The sequence below is a fragment of the Alexandromys fortis genome, unplaced genomic scaffold (genome assembly GCF_014885135.2).
Source record: "Alexandromys fortis isolate MF-2015 unplaced genomic scaffold, M_Fortis_MF-2015_v1.1 scaffold_29, whole genome shotgun sequence".
Classification (NCBI taxonomy): Eukaryota; Metazoa; Chordata; class Mammalia; order Rodentia; family Cricetidae; genus Alexandromys; species Alexandromys fortis.
The window spans coordinates 1851203-1864028 of NW_026067891.1; the positions used below are offsets into that span (position 1 = coordinate 1851203).

General features: G+C 44.2%; 1 long non-coding RNA gene across 1 annotated transcript; it reads left to right on the forward strand.

The window, feature by feature from the left end:
* The first annotated feature begins 737 nt into the window (after positions 1 to 737).
* Positions 738 to 11935, forward strand: LOC126496053 (uncharacterized). The gene is made up of 4 exons (XR_007590282.1): positions 738 to 886; positions 1541 to 1661; positions 9155 to 9230; positions 9727 to 11935. It is a non-coding gene; the product is annotated as an uncharacterized lncRNA (long non-coding RNA).
* The last annotated feature ends 891 nt before the right edge of the window (positions 11936 to 12826 follow it).

Genomic DNA, 12826 nt, shown 5'->3' on the forward strand with positions numbered 1-12826 from the left:
GTTGCAGTAATTACTATTATGTAACTATAGCTGGGAACATGTGAATCAATGCTATACCCATTTCTCCTCCCTCTCATCCTCTCAACAGTATTGGACTATGCTAAGTCCTTGGGGGCTGGGGGAATCAGCACATTTTTAAGGAGTTGACAGCCACCCCTGCACACTGCAGTGTAGGACTAATGAAGACACAGTGCAAGGAAGCCTCTAATTGAATCCAGCATGCAGCAAGCAGAGCTGAACACAGCACCCCCAGCTGAAATCCCACGTGTTGGCTCCTAACCCTCCTGGACACCCAGCACAAGAAAATATTTCTGGGCTGTGTCTCAGGCAGCCTGTTCTCTCCACGTGGCCAAAAGAGAACAAGAATGGCCCGTTTCCTGGGTAGAGGCAATGGATTATCGGGGATCCGAGATTGCCTTTGATAAAAGCTGTTGTTGGCTTGACTAAAGGGCAGGCGGAGGGCAAAAAAAGAAAGAAAGAAGCCTGAAAAACAAAGGTGTTTGGGTGGGAGCGCTCTGCTCCAGTTCCTGTCCATTTCCAGCTTGCGTGTGTCAGCTCCAGTTGGCTGGAGGTGGGCAGTGCCTCCTCCATCACTCTGGGCAGGCTCCATCCATGCCCTGCTTGGCCTTGCACATCCCTCGATATGCAGATTTCCATGTGGGGCAGTGTGGGAGTACATCTTCCTTTCGGAATTCCCGGCTGGTGATTCACAGCATGGCTATCCATACCCAGCTGCTCTGTCTCCTGGGGCCATCCCTGGGGACGAGCTCCCCCCACCCCCACCCCCACGCTTGGTCCTTGGTGCTGTATGACTTTCTGGCTGGGGATGTAAATTGCTGAGTAGCCCACAAGAGATCTGAACCTGAGATGACCGAAGGAATCCTAGGTATGTACACCACTGGGCCCCTTCCGCCAGCTGTTGCTGGAGCTGTTGAGTGCAGGCTGGCTTGACTCGGATCCCCTCGGGTCATTTCCACAGCATTTCACATGCCTTGTGCCTTCGGTGTCTCCAAAGAGTGCTGTTCAGTGGCTAAGGGTCTCCTGCTGGCATGCCAAGGCTGTGGACACTGAGATCCTTTCCCATCCCAGGTGCTGTGTCCACTTGCGGAGACCCCGGCAGGCTTGCACAGTGACACCGACCCCTCGTGTCCCATCCCTTTGGGTTCCTCTTGGTTAAAGGCATGCAGCCACATTGCTGCTTAGTGCGTGGGCAGGGCTCGGCCTCTACACAGAGGACGGGGTGGCATGGCTCCGAGAGCGGGGTCATCTGTGCAGCCCAACTCTGCCCTGAGCCTCAGAAGCCCGCACCAGAGCTGCAGGGAAGTCCCTGGGTGTCTGCAGAGCAGGTGGCCTCCGTCTGAACACCCAGCCCTGTCAGCTGTTGAGAGCCCTAGTTGGAAGAAGCATTCCAGGGACATTCCTTCTGTCTGGAGCAGGGACTTGGCCTGAACCTTGAACCAAAAAAACCAGAACAAGCTGCACCAGTTTGCTCCACCTCAAAACAAATGCTTTTTTTTTTTTTCTTTTTCTTTTTTTATAGCACTGAGAACAAAACCCAAGTTCTGGGGTTGGCATGCTTTGTTTTCCCACTAGGGAACAGTTAGTGAACAAGACTAAACTGGATCTTCTGACTGAGTCGGGAGGAAGAGGGCCTCTGCAAGGTGGGTTTATTCAGTTAGCTCCCCTGCAGGCAGCCGCTAGAAGTCAGGCCGAGGTCTGCAGAGATTGCCTGAGGGTGTCTGCAAGCTGGAGGGCTCTGTCCTGAGGATTGGGCTGGCAGCCTGTGGAGGGGCGGGGGAGAAATGTGTGGTTTTTGAAGCCTCCTGGCAGCCACAGGAAAGGGTGCAGAAGCCTCCAGATGAAACTGACCCACGACATACCCTTCTTTATTTAAAAAAAAAAAAAAAAGGTGGTTGCTTCCTCTGGGTCACATGATCTTTCCGCCCTGATATGCACAATGGTACCGAAGAAAACACCTTCCCACAATGCCACCCCTGGCTGGAGGGGCCTTTACCACTGTCTCCTTCATGCCACTGTTGATTTTCTGTCTGCTCAGCAGACCCTGAATCTACTGGGAGTTTAACTATCATCTTCCTTCTGTAGTCAGTGCCCCTCCACGGACACACAGAAATACCTGGTGGGATTTCTGGCCCACTGGCACCAGCCGCCAAATGTTATTTTTATCTAACTTGTTCTGTTTACCAATAAAAAAATCAGATGTTGGAATGAAAACCTGGCTCATCAGAGAAACCTGGAAGCAACCAGCTGACCTTCCTTTCTGGCTCGAGACCCAGCAAGAAAAGCTCTCCGCTCTTCCCAAACCAAAAAGACTGAATCTCTAAGTCCCTCCCTCTCCTTCCTCTGTCTCTCTATCCACATTTCTGGGTCCTTCGGACTCTCTAGGGCTAATTATTGTCAACTGGTTGCTGGCTTTGCCCCCTGGTCCAAGGTGAATTTTATTAACACAGCCTCGGAGTTTCACGTGTGGGCAGGTATCCCGAAACACGCCGTGATAAGAAATACCTGGTAGAAGTGACCTACGGGAGGAATGGCTGCTCTGAGCTCACGGTTTCAGGAGGGTTTCAGTCCATTCCGGCAGGAAGGTGGACTCGCAGGTGCAGCCCTGTCTTTGGTCAAGTGGGAGGAAGGGAGCCTGCAGCCTCAGCCTGTTCATGTGATGGAGACCAAAAGCAGAGGCAGCAGACCGCGGGCAGAGGTGGACATGCATGCCAAAGGTAGCCCCCAAGCCAGCTACTTCTATCAGCCAGGCCCCAGCTTCTAAAAGTCCCACAGTCTTCAAAATGGTACCCCACGTGGAGCAAGCAAGGTACATTACTACCCTGAGAGGATGCCTCCCTAGAAATCCTGTCAGATTTTTCTAGAAGTTTGAGTCTGGAGACTGTAATTGAATTTGCTTCCTGACCTCCTTTGCTTCCTCTGGATTCCCCAGCTAACCTGGGATCTGAACTGGTCCCTCCAATACACAATCACAGCCGAGGCCGCCCTAGGAAATATGTTTGCTTCACGTGACCTTTACTCGAAAGCGAGTCCACAAAAGTGCTTCCTGGCTCTGTTACCTTGTACTGGTTGCTTGCCCTCTCTGAGTCCTGATACCTTTCTGTATTGAATGGAGCTACTTCCGTCCTCCAGAAGGGTCTATGGAAATGCATGTGTTATGATAACACTCGTGCCCTTGCCTGGCACAGGGTCCCCTTCTCTCACCTGAGATAGCAACTGCATGACGGGGGTGAGGGAGGGAGCTAGGGTCACAAGAAGTCTTTGGCTGAGTTCAATCAGCGTTCTGTAAAAGAGGTTAAATTTAGTTCAGACGTAAATTTAGCAAATAAGCGTGGTTTGGGGTCTTACCCCCCCTTTTCTGTTTATGGCTTGGTTCAGCCTCTGTCTCCCTCAGCAATCATCCACACAGCACTAATTAAGACATCTATGAAGCTCCCAAAAAGTGAAATTCCGAGACCCAGATGCCTGCCAAAGCGTTCTGGAACTTGTCATTTTTTTTTTTTTTTATGTGCTCAGTACCATCCAGAACAGCACCAGTCCTTCATGGCAGGGGCCAGTCCCATAGTGCAATGCTCTGCCAGTGGCTTTCCCAGTGCCGTGCCCCTAACTCTGAGCGCCTCCCCAGTTTCTTCGTCCTTAGGGAGAAAAAAAACCCTAAGATTTAATCATTTTTGCCATGAGGAAAAGGCTTAGAAATAACAAAGTTGAGGTAGAACATATAATTCCTCCGGTGGACACTCCTGCCGTGGTCTTCTGAAGGCTGAAATGTATCTCTTCAGGCGGGACCCTAGGTCTCAGCTCCTCACCCTGTCTTTGTCTATTCCAGGGGCTACGGGTCCTTCGTAACAGTTCTGCCAAGAATGATACCCACTTCTCCTCCCATACACTTCCCAGGATGGCCCCCCAGCTGGCGCCTAGGCCAAGCTGACCCAGACTGGGTATGAGGGACAAGAGGCAGCACCTAGTGATGCATGAAAAGTGATGGCCGAGGGAAGGGGGCAGCGGGCACAGAGCATGAGATACATGCCATCCAATCTACGACGTCTCCAGGCTCGCGTCCGAGTGCTTGACCCCCAGCTTTTCCAGACTGTGGAGCCTGGAAAAGGAGAGGCCTGGTGGACAGAGGTGTGTCAGTGGGTGGCTGACCTACCAAGGTCAGGCCTGTTGCCTCCTGGTTAGCTGACACGTTAGCAAGCCTCTGTCTCGTGCATCTGCTACCGGGGACAGAGCGCCTCTGTTCTGCCATCCACCCCGGTGCACAAAAAGCTTTTTGAAACCATGAGCCTGAACACGTCTGTCCTTACTTCAGCTGTTTGTGTTGGATGTTTTTGTCACATTGATGACGAAAGTCACTATTCCATGTCTAGAGATTTCAAGGGGTCCTGGGATGTTTCATAACAGAATGATGTATGGTGCCTATATCATAAGAATCAAGTACTTGAGGGGTTGCCAGATGGGTGTGTTTACAAAGGTGAAATATCTCATTGGAAGGCTTTATTTTGAAAGTAGTTGGGGAAAGAGAAAGAGGCTGAACACTAAAACAAATAACGTTTCGTGTAAGTCTTTGCTGGCACAGGGGGTTTGCTCTATGGTGGAAAGGTAGGTACTGAAATATGCCCTGGATGTGAGGGACTGACTGAGTTCACCACTGAGATCAAAGTTGGAATTGCTCCCCCCACACGAGTTTACACACCTAACCCATGGACATATTGCCACAGGTGAAACCCCGCTGCCTGCCAGAGCATTCTGGAATGCAAAGTATTAGGCCCTGGTCAACAACTTAGGACCCCTGAGTTTCTGTTGGGATTCCTTGCAGCTTACTTCTCAAAATTTTCCAGGAGAGGAAGGTGTCTGTGTAGTTGCTGCCCACAGGCCGACTCTTTTGCGATCCATAGCCAACATAAAGTTTGTTGGGTTGTTCCCCAGGCTATAGAACGGCACCATGTTACAAGAGCGGCCCTTCACACGTAGCCTTGTTTGTGGTGGTCCTATGAGTGTTCTCAGACCCTGGCCCCAGGGTCCTCCATCACTTCTGGTGATGGTTTGTGGACACCAGGGTGGGGCAGGGAAGTGAGTTCATGTCCAAAGGCATAGGCAAGCTCTAATTCGTATCCAAGGTGGTCAAGGACTTGGGGAGCACTATTTCTGGAGCTTTGAACCCCTTCATTATGAGACAGTGCCATTCAGATGCCTTTTTTGGGTGTTTGTTGAGGTATGTAATTAGCCTGCCCTTGAGCTCTCAGAACACGGAGAGGCTCACACGCGAGGATCTCCCACTTCTAACTGCTCTCTCTGATTCCGGGAAAAGTGACGGGGTGACCTTAGCTAGTCTTCCCAAACTTGACCCAGACAAAACCAAGGGGTCTAAGTTCAGGTGAAACTCAGAAGCCAAGGACATACTTCTTGGAAGGACTGACTTTTTTTTTTTTTTTTTTTTTTTTTTTGTCTTCTCTGAGTGGTGATGTACCTACATCAGATGTTACTGAGTAAATGGAAGAGCTCTCTGCAGTTAAAGCTACAATGGTCAGAGCAACAAAACAAAGCCAGGCCGACGCCATATGACTCAGAGTACAGAAGGGTACAGCGAGTACACCAGTACAGAGTACGCCAGACCACATGATGCGAATAAATAATCAGTAACTTAATAAGTAGGAAGAAGAGGCCAATCTAAAGAGAAAAAAATCTAAGAATTCCTATAGCTACTCACTTGAAAGGGGATGGAGCGTAACTCCCTCCTCCTCAGATGTGAGTTACAGAGTTAGGTGACTTCATTGTGGTGTGAATATCACATTGCATGCTTGCAAAAAAAAAAAAAAAAAAAACCTACTTGGTTTAGCCTACAACAGACAACAGAGTATACACCCAAACTGCATAGTATACACCATTGTACGGGTAGGTTGTTGACCCAATGTCATGGTGTGACATGTAACTCTGTTAGATACAAGCCTTGCCACACATTTTCAAATAAATTCCCATCTTTCCTCAGATGCTTCACACAAGTTCTGGGATGTCAACTTTCACAACAAAATGGGAGACTCTATATGGGGAAGCTCCTGGCCATGAGTCTTCTTTACATCAGGGTCACTTGAATTGCCTGGTACCCAGGACCACAGGAGACTATAGGGCTATGCTGTCCAAAGTGGTGGCCCTGTGAAGCCACTGAGAACCTGGTGCTGAAAGTAGAGAAAACACATCAGGTGTTAGAGCCATAGTGTTGGTCCTTAGGAGCTATTTTATGCTGATCGTGTTGAATGGATATTGTTTGACTCTTCTGAGTTAAATGAATAGATTATCAAGCTTAAGTCTTCCTACTTATTTTTCTTGTTCTTTCTCCTCCTCCTCCTCCTCCTTCTTCTTTCAGTTTTTTTTTTTTTTTTTTTTTTTTTTTTTTTTTTTTTTTTTTTTTTTTTTTTTTTTTGGTTTACTGAGACAGTTTTCTTGTAGCTGAGAATGGCCTCAAACTCATTATATAGCTGAGGAGGACTTGAGTTGCTGGGTCACATTGCCTAGATAATGTGATGCTAGAAACCAACCCCGGGCATTGAGGATGCTAGAGCATGTCTGTCTTTCTGTTTAAAAATATGGCTAAGGACTGGGATCATAGCCCAGTGGTAGGTTGATTGCCCACTACGCCTGGAGCCCTAAGCTCAATTATGAGTACAACAGAAACAAAGCAAATGATATGGGATGCAATGAAAGTAGTCCTAAAAGGCAGTTTTATAGCTGCCTCAAAACAATCTGAATGATGTCAAATAAATAACAATGTACCTTGGAGTCTTGTAAAAATGTGAGCAAGCCAAACTCAAAGTCAGTGAGTGGAAAGAAGCCATGCAGGGCAAGAATTAATGGAATGAAAATAAAGAACAATATAAAGAATCAAAGAAACAAAGAGCTGGCTCTTGGACAAAATAACTGAGATTGGCAAAACTTGAGTGAAATGAACCAGAAGAAAGAGAAGGCCCAAATTAATAAAATTAGAAATAAAAAATGAGCCATTACAACAGATATCAGTGAAATTCAGAAAATCATTAGGACTACTTTGTAACTAAAACTCCACGAAGACACAAGATAAAAATTATAGATCAATATCCCTGATGAACATAGGTACAATTTTTTTCAACAAAAATAAATACTTGCAAGTCATATTCAAGGAGACATCAAAAAGATCATTTACTGAGTCAAGTTATCTGCATTCTAGAGATGTAGGGATGGTTCAAAATATGCAGATGGAGAAATGTAATATATCACATAAACTAAATCAAAGATAGAATTACATGATTATTTCAGTAGCTCTCAAAAGGTTTTTGACACAATCCAACACCACTTTTGATAAAATCCCTGAAGAGACTAGGAATAGAAGGGATGTATCTCAATGTAATAAAGCCAGCATCATACTAACTAGAAACACTCAAAGCATTTCTATTAAGGTCAAGCAGAAGATAAAGTATCCACTTTCTCCACTTTTCTTCACTATGGCATTTGCAATCTTAGCTAGAGTAATAAGACAAGATAAGAAAATAAAAGGGATACAGATAGGAAAGGAGGACACAAACATGTGTATGTGGTAGACAGAAAACAACCTTGAGTTAAGACAGAATCTTTCATTGGCTTGGAACTTACCAACTAGGGTGGGCCCTCGGAATCTGCTTGTCTCTACCTCCCCGGCCTTAGAAACAAGGGTGTTACCTTGCCCTCCCTGACCTTTAAAAAAAAAGACATTGATTCTGAAACTGAAACTCAAGTTCTCATGCTTGCAAAACTGCTAAGAGGAAAAACTGAATGGGATAATGGTTAGATTAGAGTGAACTTAATCACACTAATAATAATTATAAGTAAAAGAGTGAATACTTGTGAGCTATTATTTAAGAACAATTTACATTGGTATAGATTTTTATATATTGATACAAGTTTAAATTATATTTGTTATATTGAATATGCTTCTATTTCTGTTTATAATATTTGTACAGCTATGCAATGTTATTTTGTCAGATTGTATGCATGCATGTTTCTACCTCAGTTTAAGAATTTTGTGTATTGATATAATTTTGGATATATTTATCATATTGTATTATATATTTCTACCTCTGATCAAGATATTTATGCATTGTTTACATTTTGAGGTCATTGTCCTCCTTTACTGCACAGTTGTTTAAAGATTGTTTAATATTTTGATATGAAGTCTTAATCTTTAGGTTATATAGGTATTAAGTATTATAGGTCAATAGTCATTCATGTTTGTTATACTTTTAGTCAGACTAATTAGGTTCTTTAGATACATAGAGATTATATTCTGCATAGATAGGTAATCTTAAACCACTTCAAAGATCTGTAGAACATGGCATTTAAATAACTTAGGATTCTGTTGACATGAGACACAATTGCTCGTGACAGCACCAATCTATTCCCAAGAGAGTGTTGAGCACCAAAGACACTCCACTTGGAGTTTGTTTTCTTCTTGGCACAACTGGCCTTTGGGCAAGGAACTGTCCATGCCTTGACCATTGACAAAATGCACGATGTCTAGACTAGACAAGCAGGATACAAGAAAAAAGACTGTCAAATCTTGCCAAGACAGGGTAAAGTGGTTTTGAAATTTTTTTCTGCCTCTGAAAATGGTCTGTCAGTTACTATAGGCCTTAGTTGCTTTAACATTGCAAATGAGACTTCGGTATTTGATCAGGCAGCCAGTTGTCTCTGTCATCTACTGCACATTTTGGAAGATGCTTGATTGCATTTCCTGCCTATTCAAGTGATATTATCTCCCTTCTCAGGCCTTTGATGGGGTTGACGACTAGATAGTTATAGTTACTTTCCTTTCATGACTTGGCCAAATTATTTATAATATAAGACTTAGACTCCTTAGCATAGAATGTTTATTAAAACATTAGTATATGTTTCTTGCTTAATACTGTTGATGATGGTTGTAATTCTAACCTGATACTTGATATCTGTTCCCAGTGTACATAGTTTTGTTTTAGGTTTAGAATTCTTTTATTTAAACAAAGGGAGGAGGTACTGTGGGAGTCACTTGGGCATGGTCTCATACTATAAATACAACTGTAAAGCATGCACTCGCTCTATTTTTGGGGGGCTGGGTTGCACAGAAACCTCTGTCAACAGAAACCTCTGTCAACAGGTGCCAATGTGGACAACTAAATCTACTTAAAACCTGAGAGAGTTTGGAAAGTAATTCTAGACACAAAAGAACAGAGGTAAACATGGCTTCTTAGTAGCAGCATTTTTCCAGGTGGGCTCTGTTTGCTAGAGGCAAACGCATCTCATTTAAAAGAGATTTCCTGACTCAGCTTTAGCTGCAAAAACCTTGCAGCCCTTTTGAGAGGCCTTGCCACAAAACACTTAAATGGTGTTCATGAATAGCCTACAGCATGCTTCTTGGTGATGGCAGGACCTTGAAACTCCATAGAGTTGTGGCAATAAGCGTGGCTCCTGCCAGTACCTTCACCATGAGGCTAGACTCTTGGAAAGTTAAGGAATGAGGTGGATCCAGCAGTCAAAACCATAGCTTTAATCCTAGCCATATTGCTTAGCAAATTAAAGACTCGTGTGGTCAGAAAAAGAGAAATATACAGTGAAGATAGATTCAAAGACAAAGAAAACCTCTAAATGGTTTACAGTTGATGTGGGAGTGTCATATCAATCTGTTGATTTCATTGGTTAAGCAATAAAGAAACTCCTTGGCCCTGATAGGTTAAAACATAGGTGGGAGGAGTAAACAGAACAGGATGCTGGAAGGAAGAGGAAGTGAGCTCAGACTCGACAGCTCTGCTCTCTGGAGCAGAGGCCCTGCTTCGCTCTCCTGGGCACGTGATGAAGCTCTGACCCAGGATGTACATAGGCTAGAATCTTCCCGGTAAGTGCACCTTGGGGTACTTACACACATTATTAGAAATGGGCTAGTCCAGGTGCGAGAGTTAGCTGAGAAGAGGCTAGATATAATGGACAAGCAGTGTTTAAAAGAATACAGTGTCCATGTAATTATTTTGGGCATAAGCTAGCAGGCGGCCAGGGTGCTGGGGACACAGCCCCGCCACTCCTATTTCAACATACAGTGTCATTAAAAATATATTTAGTCTTGGGAGAGAAAAGAAAAAGTATAAAGTCCTTAAAATAAAAAAGAAAGAAAGATAGTAGTTGGGTGTGGTGGCACACACCTTTAATCCCAACACTTGGGAGGCAGAGGCAGGTAGATCGCTATAAGTTCAAGGAAAACCTGGCCTACAGAGTGAGTGCCAGGACAGCCAAAGAAACACAGAAAAACCTAGTCTCATAAACCAAAAATTAAAAATAAAAATATAGAGTTTAAAATAAAGCCACATAAAGATGGAAAATACACAGAGAGTCTGGATACTGCATGTTATTGTGTTATCTTTGAATTGTTTGATGGCTTAGGAAAGAGCAACAGCTGATAAAAGACATTTGATTATAAATGCTGCTTGGATTATAATTCAAGATAGGTACTTTGACAATGCCTTGACTTCAAAATTGAAGTCAAAAGATATGTTACTTTGGAGAAGAGGTTTTGCTTTTGTTTACATAGGAAATGAGAGGCTGTGGATTCATTCTGGGTTAAGAAAAATCCGGTTTGATTAAGGAAGACCCCCTGAGAAATCTCTGAGAGAAGCAGATGGCCGAGATGTCTGACTTCTACATCCAGGACAGTTTCAAGACTGCTGGCTGAGATGATCAAGCCTCACAGAATACTCCAGTCAGGACTTGATCATAATTTTAAATTTTCTTTAGGTCCCATAAGATTGTCAGTGCCCCCAATCAGCAAGAAGTAGCCTGGAAAACTATGCCCACATTCCCAAAGAAGGATTATGGATGTTTTTCTTTGTTTAGAGTGTTGGTTACAAGTTGTTATCGATAATGGTCAGGAAGAAAGCTAAACAGAGGAGATTAGATTCAGAATTCTTGTTTTGAAAAAGAAAGGGGGGAAGTGCTGTGGGACAATGATTTTATACCCTTTAAAGATTTGCCAATTGTATTGTTTTAATGTAATTTAATTTAATAAAATGTTGATTGGCCAGTAGCTAGGCAGGGAGTAGAGGTGGGGCAACTAGAACAGGAAAATTCTGGGCAGAAGATAGGAGAGTCTGCAGTCATTACCCAAATGCAGAGAAAGCAAGATGAGAATGCCTCATTGATAAAGGTACCAAGCCACATGGCTAACACAGACAAGAATTATGGGCTAATTTAAGATGTAAGAATTAATTTATAAGAAGCCTGAGCTAATAGGCCAACTGGTTTATAATTAATGTAGACCTCTGTATATTTCTTTGGGACTGAACGACTGTGGGACCAGGTGGGACAGAAACGTCCGTGAACACAAAACAAACATTTTATCAACTGATCTATCTCTTTAGCCCATCCCAGAAAATTCTTAGATCTGATAAACACCTTGAGCCAAGTGGCAAGATACCAAATTAACACAGCAAGTCAGTAGCTTTCTCACATACAGAAAACAAACGTGCTAAGAACAAAATCAGGGGGAAATCTTATTCACAAGTTCCTAAAATCGACTTTAGAGTAAACCTAATGGAGTAAGGGAACAATCTCTACAACAAATGCTCCCCAACACTGAGGAAAGAAATTGATAGTCTTCAGTCAGAAGATGGGAAACCTTCCACACATGAACAGGATGAATGGATACTGTGAGACAATCTATCCTCCTGGATGCAGTCATCAGATTCACTAAAAGAAGGGGAAGGATAAAAAAGGAGAGTATAGGGTATGGGTGGGGCAGTGTGAGCATACAGTGCATATACTATGTGAGATCATCCTCTTATAACTCAGTGCTAGGTCCAAAGACTATAGAAAATGGAAGAATTTTAAATAAATTTGGCTGCAGGAGTTTTGAGATTATAGCCATCTGTATCAGAATCCCCAGAGGACTGGCTTCAGGACCCCAGCAGGTGGGGAAACCCATGCTCCCTTGAGTCTTTTATATAAAATGGCACTCTGTAACTCCTATACACCCTCCTGTGTACTTCATCATCTCTAGATTACATACAGTGCCTAGCAATCTGTGAATGCAATTTCAGTAGTTGCTATGCCATACTGTTTAAGGAATAATGACACCAAAGTCCATACACACATGTGGTATTTAAAAAATATTTTCTTTCTGAGCTTGATGGAGTCCACTTGTGTGGGATCTGTGGAGTGGAGGGGCCAACAAAGCTGCCCTCTAGGGAAATGCTGTGGGTGAGCATACCATTTAGAAAATGCTTCTTAGTGACTCCTTCCTGGAAAGCAGTAAGACTCTAGAACACACTAGATCTGAGCTCTGAAAGACAGGAGTCTGTCTGTGCAAGCCCTGGATGTGACCTGGATAGGGAGGACAAACAGAGGTACTTTCTGTCACTGGGTCTGGCTTGCTGTTTGGCGCGCGGGGCAACTGTTGCAATTCTCGGAGAGGCTTTCTCTTACCTTGCTCAGAGTCACCATCTCTTGCCAGTGCGCGCGGGGCAACTGTTGCAATTCTCGGCGAGGCTTTCTCTTACCTTGCTCAGAGTCACCATCTCTTGCCAGTTGATCTCGGCCACACCATGATGAAAGCCACAGCTGCTAGCCCCTCCATCCCACAAATCTCACACCCTGTGGATTCCGCCAAGCTCAGATGGAAAGTATTTTCTGAACATACCAAACGTGTGTGAGCTTCCTTTTGGTCCTTATTGCTTAAGCACTGCTGCATAGCAGCTTTCTCTGCTGCATTTGCCCATTGTTAGATGTGTTCAATCTTGAGCATCTCTCTGGGTCCTGATAAGAAACAGGGCACTGGGAATGTCTG